This window comes from Mus caroli, unplaced genomic scaffold (genome assembly GCF_978045245.1).
Source record: "Mus caroli unplaced genomic scaffold, Mus_caroli_1 scaffold_19, whole genome shotgun sequence".
Classification (NCBI taxonomy): domain Eukaryota; kingdom Metazoa; phylum Chordata; class Mammalia; order Rodentia; family Muridae; genus Mus; species Mus caroli.
The window spans coordinates 67,805,841-67,817,564 of record NW_028227274.1 but is presented as its reverse complement, the minus strand read 5'-3'; the positions used below and the strand labels follow the sequence as shown (position 1 = coordinate 67,817,564).

General features: G+C 41.7%; 1 protein-coding gene and 1 long non-coding RNA gene across 14 annotated transcripts in view; one reads left to right on the top strand and one right to left on the bottom strand.

The window, feature by feature from the left end:
- The window catches only part of Tcf4 (transcription factor 4), a 343,670-nt gene that overhangs the window by 189,924 nt on the left and 142,022 nt on the right, over nt 1-11,724 (bottom strand). The window lies entirely within an intron of this gene.
- On the top strand, nt 363-7,827 carry LOC147000321 (uncharacterized). Of its 2 annotated transcripts, none has more exons than XR_015046032.1 (4): nt 363-478; nt 1,990-2,120; nt 2,652-2,730; nt 7,558-7,827. It is a non-coding gene; the product is annotated as an uncharacterized LOC147000321 (long non-coding RNA). The 2 variants fall into 2 exon arrangements; XR_015046031.1 differs by having other exon boundaries at nt 2,649-2,730.

The following is an 11,724-nucleotide window of genomic DNA, read 5'->3' as shown; positions in this document are numbered from 1 at the left end:
CTCAACAGAAATTGCGGTACAAAAAAGCAGATGTGTACATTGGGTTCTTTCGAATTGAATTTCCAAAAGCAGAGCCTATTGTATCTCAAGATCAAAGGGACTAAAACACTATCTCCTCCCCCTTCCCATATAATTACAGAGAGCTCATTTCTTCTGTGGCGATGAGCACAACAGGTAAATCGTGAACCTTAAGGATAATGATCAGGTGCTGCTGCTGAGCTTTGCTGGGTAGCAACAGAGCTGTGCACAGGGCCCCTGCTGCTTAAACTCCCACCCTACAGGAGGCTGGGAAATGTCTCCCTGCTCATCGCCTCTTTATTCTTGGGGGTTTGTTTCCTTCTCCGCAACAAGACTACACGGAACGGTTTTTGAGATGGACACAAGCTCCCTCTCAGCACAGTGGTTGCAAAGGAGGGACTCGACTGCCCCGAAACACACACCGAGAGAAAATATTGCCTTGGTATGAGGCCTTGACGAGGTAAGGCTGCCCAAACAACTCTTCTGGAGGTAGATGGGGTATAAATTATGAATAAAGGAGGAGTGACACTGTTATGAAATGTCATATCCTGGCAGTTCTGCAAAAGGACAAGACCCTGGGGAGAGAGAAGAAAGGGCTCCAATCACACACTCGTCCAAAACTGAGGTTCGGAAGAAAATCTGCTCCACTTGGCATGATTAGCATGATCTATTACTTTGGGGAATAGAGGTAAAGAGAGAAGAGAATTTAAGTCAAACCCACAACAACAGAAAACTCGATAGAGAACGCCCGCTAGGCTTAAACACCCTTGAAGCCAACTACATTCTATGTATGCATTTCCATCTCCCTTTTAAAATTCCTGGTACCTCATTTCATCCTTTGCTGCCCATAGGCATCTGTTCCCCTCTAATTATTTGCCATTTAGAAAAACTCTGCTTAAATTCCTTGTGCATCTGGCCCTTGCTTAGTGTATATTTGTGATGCTTAAATATGGTGCTTGGTGTTAGAACGGTCTCACAAGCGAGCACCAAATCTTTCCCTTCCCAGAAAGAAAATGTTTCAATACCCCACCCTCCAAAAAGTATATACACAATAAATCCCACTTTACAGGTATTTATCGAAATAAATGTTTTCCTACTTACACCCTCTCCCTCTTTAATACACACATATTTATACTCTTCCAAGACCTAGCTGTTTGTAAACAAAGGTTTGATCAGTGTGATCCAATCAATAGACTCAGGAAATACGCGTCAATTGGAATGTTCTTAACCAAATTAAGCATGGGTCCTACCGTCACCTGAAATGTGTTCTCAAAAATCAAGTCATTTATTTTAGTTAGTGTCTTCTAGCTCCTGAACTATTTTTTTAATCAATAAAATGGGATGTTATTATTTGACACGGAAATGCACCTTTAAGGATGGGCTACCTTGCACACAGGAGTAGAGAAGTCCTGGAAAACTACATCAAAATCCTGAAATCGACGAGCTTAATCCTTCCCTCCCTCCATCTCTTCCATACATCATCCCATCTCTTCATTCTTCCTCCCCTCCCCCTTTTCACTATAGAGCTCTTACCTTATACAGATACTGTGCTGTGCACTATAGCACATGCTGGGAGTAAATATGAGTAGCCCTTGATTTCTAATATTTGCTTGACCAATAATTAGGTATTGAGTGCCCGTCTGAGTGAGAGGAATAGTTACTATTAATAATATCAGAAATGATAATGATGATTTACCTTAGGCCAAATACTTTGTAGTGGAGTGGGGTGATTGTCAGAACACATTTCAAAGCCAAACTTTCTGGGCCTGAACTAGAGACCCACTCCTACCGAAGGGATGACCTGGGCATGTCACTGTATTGGTACCGCAACGATTTCATCGATGAAACAAAAGGGGTGATAATGTTGTGAAGTTGTTATGTCAAGTGCGGCCCCAGAAATACTTAATCATTACTTATCACCTGTGGCCACTATGTGTCGAAGCTATCTTCTGCTCACTGTCATGTTCACAGAGACTAAAACACTGCCTGGACCTGTGCTGGAGCCGACAAATGAGTGACTCTTCAGGAATCAATGGACAAAGGAATGGGTGAACAAAAGACTTCAGGGAAAGCAATACTTCTAATGAGCTACTAAATAGCTGGTAGGCACAATGTCTATGGTATTTTGTGTTACAGGGAAGGCTAGAAACTACAATTACAAACCGTCTAGAAAAGACACGTAGAAAATTGAAGTTCTGCCAGGCCAGAGCACAGGAACTCAGCTCGAGGGATGAGAAGGGCACTCTTCCTACTTTATGGTTCTACCATCGACTTCCTCTGAACAGGGACTATTTAAGCCAGTGGTTCACAACCTGTGGTTGGCAACCCCTTTGGGAATCAAATGAGCCTTTCACAGAGGCCATCTAGAACCGCTGGAAGAACACACATATTTACATTACAATTCACAACAGTAGTAAAATTATAGTTGGGAAGTGGCAACGAAAATGACTTTATCATTAGAGTTACCACAACATGAAGAACTGTACTAAAGGGTCACAGCATTAGGAAAATTGTGAACCACTAATTTAAGTAATTAAAGCCAATGAGAAATGTTTAATTCTTCTTTTGCATTATGATAAAAATAATGCTCCTATCTCTCCCTCCGTATAAACATTCTTTTCTGCCCTCAGCAGAAATGTGTTGATAGTGATTATAGGACATCAGGAACCCACCTGCTGCTTGTGAGCTCAGAGTCCACCTCACCCCTTCCAGGTAAACCTTCCACTTCAACGTCTCAGTATTTCATCCCTTAAATCCAATTGCCTACTTTAGGGCTTTGTCTGAATGGCAAGTCTCTCAAACTTAACAGCGAATTCATAGTCATCTCCTGGATAGCTAGCTGTACATTAGCTTATGTACCATACAGTTTCTTAGAAACTAAACATGTACTGAGGCATTTTCATCTTCTTCCAGCACCAGACATGAAGATTTCTTTTAAATTCCAGGACAACACCAAGGTGCATAACATTAGTAAATGTTTTACATTTTTAATTTAATTTTTTGCAGCACAGAGAACTGGACTCAGGACATTCACTGTACAGGCTAGGCAAGTACTGTTCCACTGAGCTGCAACCCCAGTCCTGTTCTTTATTTTTAAGCATAGAGAAACTCAAATACAAATGGCCTCCACTCACTGTAAACCATAATTTCCAACTACAAGGTTTAAATTAAGAAGATGGATTGTGCTTAGTGGCAAGAAAGGTGTTTTATCCCCTGACTTTGAGCCTTATAACCTAGAAGGAAACATTATGCCTTTGCTCCATAACGGTGAGACGCCTGGTGAGTGAATGACACGTCTATTTACGGGGAGAAATATAGCAATATTTTAGTAAGTGGTAACAAAGGGGAAACATTACAGAGAATTAACATAAATGGAAAGAGATTAAATCCAAACAAAATTAGCAAAACCAAGACATCTGATATCAATGAAAAGCTGTAATGTTGCAAACTGTTATAATGCGTTTTCATATTTGCAGTATAAACTAAGAACCTGACAAGGCCCACAAGGCACACAGAAGTGTTATATGCATCAGTGTGTGGTCAAGGTCAAATATCAACCTCACATATCAACTGAATCTTTCTGGTTGGAGCCCCCTCCCAAATCTACTTACAACACCAGCATCATGAGCATCAGGGTCTTCTCAAGCTTCCCTTTGGGGAAATGGGTCCCCTGTAGAAGCCAGAAAGCCAATCAAGTTTTGGCAGAATATGAGGGCTAAACTTTATAACAGGCTCTCTCAGTAAGGCATATGTTCATCCTTTTATAAGAGGTGACACACAAAATTCTAAGGTGACCCTCACTCTGAAAGAGCCTTCCACTTTTTCAATGATCTTCTAGAAAATTCCACTTACTTGTCAGGCTCCATCAGCATATCTTCCCCAACCCAGAGGACCTTCCTCCTGCCTCCAAAACTGAAGGTCTCACTGTTTTGATCCTGATATGATCTATCACTGGCTGTTGAAGCTTGGCTTGCTTAGCTATTTACAGGAAGGCAATGTCTGATTGACTCCTTAGAGTGAAGACCTGTAGTCTGGAATTCTTCTCTCTGTCCTTGGTCGACTGAGCTAGGCACAAAGTGCTGTGTGTGTTGAATGTGAACACTAAGTGGTGTATTTCTTATATAGTATTAATATTAGATAGAACAGTAGCCTACCTATATCCACAATTTTAGACATATTATGCTTCTAGATGTCAAAATAAAATCATTTTCTGGCATAGAGACTAGGGAATGAGATAATCCTGTCACTGTTATTTATAGACAGGTCCGACTGTGTGCACTGGCTCCCACAGGGATATCTCCTAGTATTTGCTATGCCAAAATGACCCTAATTTGGTATAGGCACAGTATGAGTGTGGTAGGAGTTAGAAGAGATGAAGAGGGAAGCAGCTTGCCTTTTTTGGCTCTCACCTAGATGTTAGCCACTAGCAAAGACTGTGATTCCCTAGTGAGCTGCGCAAGGCAGGTTCTTGAGCACCAGCTCCACATGGCTCTTAGTTTGAGGAAGATGACCACATGGAGATGAAGGGGTCACCCAAGAACACACACCTGCTGAGCAAGGAAATTGAGGAGTAGCTGGAGTTTGGGACCAAACTCCAAGATCACCTAGGCTATACTTGCAAAGGTAAAAGATACTGAAACCATAGCTGGAGAAACTGAGTAAGAAGAGTTAGCTGTGCTGTAGCACAATGGATTGTGGTGGAGGCCGCTTTTCCAAGAAAGAAAAAGGAGACTAGAAGAAAAGTCAGTCAGAAGAGCTCTCTCATCCTTCTAGCCCTCATTGTTTTGGGGAATCCACTAGACCTGGGCTTGTAAGTCTAATGTAAGCCACAACGTTCACACTGTCTGATAACTCTTAATTTAGAGCACATTTTATCATTGGCAGGACAAAAAAGAAACATTTTCCTGTGTTTGTGTGTAGTGTGTATGGACATACACAAAGCATGTGCAGGCCACAGGAGGGTGTCAGGTGTTCTTCTCCACCATAATCTGTGCCATTCTCTTAAGCCAGAGTTTCCCAATGAAACCGGAGTTGGGATGGAAGCAGCACACTCCAGGGTCCTCCTATCCTCCCCCAACATCGGCTTAGCACATGGATGACCAAACCCAACATTTTTCATGTTCGTTTTGGGTTCCTGACGTCAGGTCCTCCTGTTTGCATAGCAAGTGATTGTACTAGCTGAGCCTCATGCACCTCTTCTTAAGCAAAGGAAAGAGGATAGAGCAGAAAAGGAGGTGATGAAAGACAGAAAGGATCCGCAGGAAATAACCTCATGACAGGCAAGTTCAAACCAAGCTAGAAGATATAAATGGGAGAGTCCAAAAGAATGAAGTCCAAAGAATGAAGGGGTGCATTTGTGTTTAAATGTGGTTATTGTAAGGTCAACAACATCAAATCACAACACATGTCTCTCTCAAATTCTAGACTCCCTTCCTCAGTTTGATGACACCTTCCTTCCTCTTCATAAGGATTGCTTGATCCATTCAGGGTGTTTTAGTCTGACAGAGGAGCAAAGACAGACCAAAAGCAAAGGCCACTGGGAAGCAGTAGTAAGAGAGAGAGAAACTAGATCCAGGCCCCCTCCAAAGATGGTCTGAAGACCTTAGTGTTAGGCTTATTAGTTGAGTCATTCCAGGCCCAACATTCTCTTGGTTTCTATCAATTCTCCTGTATCACAGACATGAATTTAAAAAATACTCATAGGTGTGAGGAGCACAAGCGTTGGGGAGGGTGTGGAGTGGGTGAGTCCTGAGATGCAGCAACTAGAGAAACAGTAGACAGTGAGGAGTCATGAGTAGCTGAAAGTCAACACTGAGAAAAGCCAACAGAAAAGCCCAAATGAAAAGCTGGACCTTCCGCCTTTGCAGGTGGCCAACTTCCTCTGAGGTGATGAACAGATTGGTATTTTCTCATACCCTTCATTAGCCAGATGTGTGGTAGAGAGAAAGGAGAAGTGTCTGGTCCCATGAACTGTCCAAGTTTGGGCTGGGTTCTGTGCCTTACACACAGCCTGTGAGTATGGACCTCATGGTTGCACATCCCTCACAAAGGTAGACCATGGATTTTAAATGGTTGGATCAGTGTACAAGTTCCTATCTGAGTGTGGAAGCAGACGATCAATCTCTGAGGACCTCCAGGTCCCTCATCCTTGCCACTGTGACTATATCCTGCCCCGATTCTGACGTTCTAACTATTTCCAAGTGTTTTGCTTCCATTTGTCAGGCTGTGAGCTGCTTGAGAATAAAATCATGTGAGTTCCATGGCAGAGCCCAGTGGGTGCAGTTCACAAACACACGTCCTTACTGGATGCAGCATCCATTCCTTTCTATCAAAGCACCAGGACTTCTTCCCTCTCTGTGTCACCTGCCCCCCATTAAAAGCTAACAAAGATGGCGTTTCCCTTAGAATTGGGAGACCTTTAACCATTCCTCTGGGGAAGTGTTTTTGAAAAGTGTTATTCCTGGGGTTTGATACTGTGCTGAAATACATACAAATAGGGAAGAGAAGAGGAGAGGAGAAGAGAGGAGAGGAGAGTAGAGGAGGGAGGGGAAAGGGAGCGGAGGGGAGGGGAGGAGAAGGGAGGGGAGAGAGAGATGGAGAGGGGAGGAGAAGGAGGGGGAGAGGGGGAGAGAGAGAGAAGCATACAGCTAGTAGAGGTGTCCTGAAACCTTGATTTCTGCTGTATATTATTCCATACATTTTCATTTACCAGGAATCTTTTCTCTGGTCACATCAACTTGTGCTGTCCATGAAAATGGAGTCTGCTTTGGATCTCAAAGATTTATTAAGCACAAATCCCATGCCCATCACTAACCAAGGTGATTCTTACCTTGCCAGTCTTCACTTTCCCTAGAGACAAAATATGGGGAAAGTGTGTTCTGAGCAAAGGGAATTTTGAAATATGCAAACACCTGCCTGATGTATGTTAAATGCTAAAATCTAGTCAACAGTGGCCCCTGTTAGGAGTCAGGAAACTATGGCAAACATTTTATGCATAAAGGGGACCCGCACAGTTGGGCTTTAGTGCTGACAGAACCAGGACCAGCCTATATGTATTGTCCTAGATAAAAAATCAGATCTTCACCAGGATGGTTTGCAAATGCCTTGGTGATGGAGACCAGAGAGTCAGGAGGTGAAATGTCTGATCGCAAAGCACTGGGTACATCCAACTCTAGGATTCTCCGTGACAGAGGTTCTCAACTGTCCTAATGTGCGACCCTTTAATACAGCTCCTCATGTTGTGGTGACCCCAACCTTAAAGTTGTGTTTCAACTTCATAACTGTAATTTTGCTACTGTTATGAATCATAATGTAAATATCTAATATGCAGGATATATCTGATATGTGACCCCTGTAAAAGGGTCATTGGACCCACAAGAGGATTGTGACCCACAGGTGGAAACACTGCTCTATAATGTTAAAAGGAAAACTACGTGGGCTTTGTAGTATCAAAGGCTCCCCGCTTCCATTATTCTATCTTCAGTCAAAGAAAATATCTTTGGATTTTTAACCTCTTCCTTTTATATCTTTCTCTGCCAGGGTCCTTCGTGCAACCAACCACCCGTGTGACCTTCCCTGCCAGGGGTCACTTCCTCAGCCAATACCTGAAGTCATCACCAGTTGAGCATATAAAACCACAATGCCCATCCACTTGCGACTGCTCTTCTAACAGAAATGAAACAAATCAAGCCAAGATCGCCAGAGCGAAATCACATTTTCACCGACATAAATTAGTTACAAAGGAAATCTGAACATGTCTCTCACCTGCATTCTCTCTCACTTCTACACAGTGCTGTCTCAGGTCTTCCTTGCTCTATGAATTTTGTCCTAATACTCATTAATTTGCTGATTTTCGATAGCTGGTGTTAGGTGATATGTGAATGTCTACTTTTAATTACTATGTAGAATGTTTATCATTTACATGGCAAGAAATGAAATGGCTCTTTCTGCGTAATGATATTGGTCACATGTTTCAAGGAAGAATTCTATTTTAGCAATCTGTTGAAAAACCACAAACACAAGCCGACCTCTCCCAACTGATCACTTTTTAAATATCCTCATCTAAAATTACAAAGAAGCCTGACACCTCTCTGGTAAACTTAAACCAAACTCTAACACTTTCCCCTCAAATGTGGTATTCTTGCTACCTACCCCCAAAATACATGAGACAACTTGAATGACTAAAAACTATAGATGGGTAAATATAAATGGACCTAATAAGTACAAGTTATCAATAAATCTCTGTTCATTCACCAACTGAACGTACTAATCAAGACTAAACTGAACAACTGAACAAGACTAAAAATGACCACACTATTTTTATTAGCCATTGATTTCCTCAAGATCATGGCAAATATTATGTCTGTACCCATCCTGGGACACACAGACCTTGGGCCCATTTTAAAGCAACTAGCAATACGTCTGTCATTCATGTCTAGTGTCTGAAAACAAGCATCACAGGAAGGAGCAGGCCTTGTCTTCAGGTGTCCTGGTGTCATTTCAGGGCCTGCCCTTGAGGAATGAATGACAATATTGAACCCAGATGGCATGAATGGTTGGTCATGAGCTGATTCTCTTGTCTACCTAGAACCCCTCCTGACACGATGCATCTCCCAGTGCTCTCAAGAGATGGCCGTGCCTTCCTCTTACTTCTAACACCTCAGATGTGGTTCCTCGATCGCTCCTTGATCCATCTGTCTCTCCATGCTCTTCCACATCAGAGTTTCAACATCAATTGCCTGAATTTCCTCTGTGCGACCTCCATCCCCACTAGGACAGAATAACCTGGAGTATGTGGCAGTAAGGCATGTACTGGACACACAGCACTTGTATGATAAACACTGAAGCATGGGATTCATGAGTGACTTAAAGACTGAATGCTAACTGTTGGCGGTATCTACCTCTATCCAGAGGAGCAATGCTAATCGGTGTGTGATACAAGTCAATAAGCTTACAAACAATGATTTAAAAACCAACCAAGCAATGCAGTGCTGACCCTTTCCATAAGTTACTGGCATTCATGGGTCATTAACAGTGGGATGGGTCTCCAAATAAAACCTTACTAATCAGGATTCTGTGATTAGTAAAGAAAGCTATGGTTAAATAAATGATTGTTAATATCCTGAGAAATAATTTTACCATGATTACTGCTCCAACTACTTTAGCTATTAAAATGAAGAGCTTTGGTTCTCTCTAAAGGTTGCATTTTCAACTTGGTAAAAATTTTGAATAAAAGCAGGCAAGGTAAGTTTCAATGAGAGGGGGGCATCCATGTGAGAAACGTACTTACATATACGATTCTAATGCACATTTGCTTTTCCTTTGAGCCACACATTAAAAAGAAATACAGACTTTACTCTGTTTTTTATGACTTTATGTATTTTAATTTTATTAAATACATAAAATTTAGCACAAGTGCAAAGGAAATAAAACACAAAATTGGCAAACCTTTTAGGATTGCTTTTAAGCATGTGTGTGTAAGTACACATGTGTGTGCAAGTGCTCACACATGCTTGGCTCCCCAGATCCTTCCAGAGCTGGAGCTACAGGTAGTCGTAAGCCACTGAACACGAACGTCCTAGGAACTGAACTTGGGTCCTTGACAAAATCAGTACATACTCTTAACTGCTGGGCAACTTCTCCAGCTCCGAATCTTGAAATCCTAAAGGTGAACGTGGTTCTGTTACCAAGGCCAAATACGTGAGCCATCAAGCTCCCAGCTGCCAGTTCAGATACTGTGGCTCCGAGCAGCTCAGAGTGAGCTCTACATCCATGTGATTAAAATATTCCATGGATGCGCAAAATGCACATCAGAAAAACTCAGTTCTGCCACTCTAAGGGTGCAGGGAAATAGCACAACATCTTCTTTTTTGCCCACTCTCCTGCAGCTTGGACAACAACCACAAAAATCTCAGGAAAATGAAATCATAAATTGAGCTCCTGATTCCTTTCTAGACCTGTATTATGATGGACTCAGAAAAACGGTACCATCCACTAAGCACAAACAGGAGGACTTGGAATCAATCCCAGGACCTATGTGAGCTAAGGCAGACAGGGGCCAACAAGGTGGCAACCCATGAAGGTTCTTGGTGCCAGCCCGATGACCTAGTTATTGTGTGTTCGCGAGTGTTTGTGTGCAAGTATGTGTGTGTGTGTAAAAGAGATGGATAGGCTAACACATACTATAGATAGGTACATAGATAGATACATAGATACAAAGATAGATAGATAGATAGATAGATACATACATACATACATACATACATACAAACAAAGATAGATACATAGATACATAAATACATAGATATATAGATAGATGGAGGGACAGTGATATTTTTTAAAACCTGAGAAAGGAGTGCACAACTGTGATCCCAGTGCTGAGAAGAGAGAGTAGGTAGAAACCTGGAGCTTGTTAAGCAACCCCAATAACCTACCCGGTGAGCTCCAGGCTGGCCAGTGATAGATCTGATTCAGAACCTAAGGGGAATAAGATCTAAACATTGACTTCTGGCCTCCACACACACGGACATGTATACCCCATTCCATCCTCACAGTGGGCAAAATATGTAACAGAGCCCAGCAAGAATAATACTAGAACATGTGACAGGATTGGGGCGGGTGATTGTGAGGTTCAGTGATAAAGCAAGGGTTTAGGGTGTTTGGGTGTTTAGGGTGTAGTGTAACCAAAAAAAAAAAAAAAAAAAAAAAAAAGAAAAGAAAAGAAAAGAAAAGAAAAGAAAAGACAACCTAAACATACACTGCACCCTACAAAGCATCCTTAGTCGACTGTTTCTCTGACAGTTTGCAAAAGCCAAGCCCTTCCTCTCAAGACCATTCAAGCTTGGCTGTACATTATGGAAAATGATCATGGATTTCATTTGGAAATATGTATAGGGCTATTTTTCCTCTAATTTGGCTATCCTCATCTTTCAATTAGAAAATTCTATCCACATTTCCTTCCTTCAAAATAGGAAAATTCACTCTACTTAGGACAGACATACAGTGTTAAATTGTGAATGGAAATATAATTAAAGTCTGCCGAAGCACAGAAGCAAACCTGTAGGAACAACAGGTTAAAACCGTTAATTTGAAGACACATTAATATAAAAATATAGATAAATTCACCCTTCCATTTTCCCCCAGTGGGAGCATACATAATTTTAGCATATTAAATATCATGCATTTTACCAAAAAGTTATTAATTTATGGGGTAAAAATATCTTGATGGTAAATAATTAGGTGCTAAGTAGGTGGTGACTCATTTCTACTAAGTGAGAAAGAAATAGGAGGAGTTAAAAATAAATCATTACATGAACAGTTTGAAAACTAAAAGGAGAATACTTTGAAGTAGTATGCAGGTCAGAGATCCACACTGAAATTATGACCTCTGAACTTACACTATGCAGGTGGAGGCCAGGCGTCTGCATCCCATGACTACAATAAAGTCAGGTGTATAACATAGGTGAAGAACGGAAGGATGTAGTCCTATTTCCTTAAGGAATTTGGGGGTCACAGGCTGACAAATGAAGAGTCATTCATTGCATCCAGTTGTGTGTATGACATTAGGAAATAGTGAGATAGCGTGATACTCAATATAAACAGATGTCCCAATCAATCCATGTGCCTATCTCGTGGTTTCTGATCAACTCATGCTCCATCTTCCATTAGCCACAGAGCAACTTCAAAGGCCCTTAAGATATGACTGTG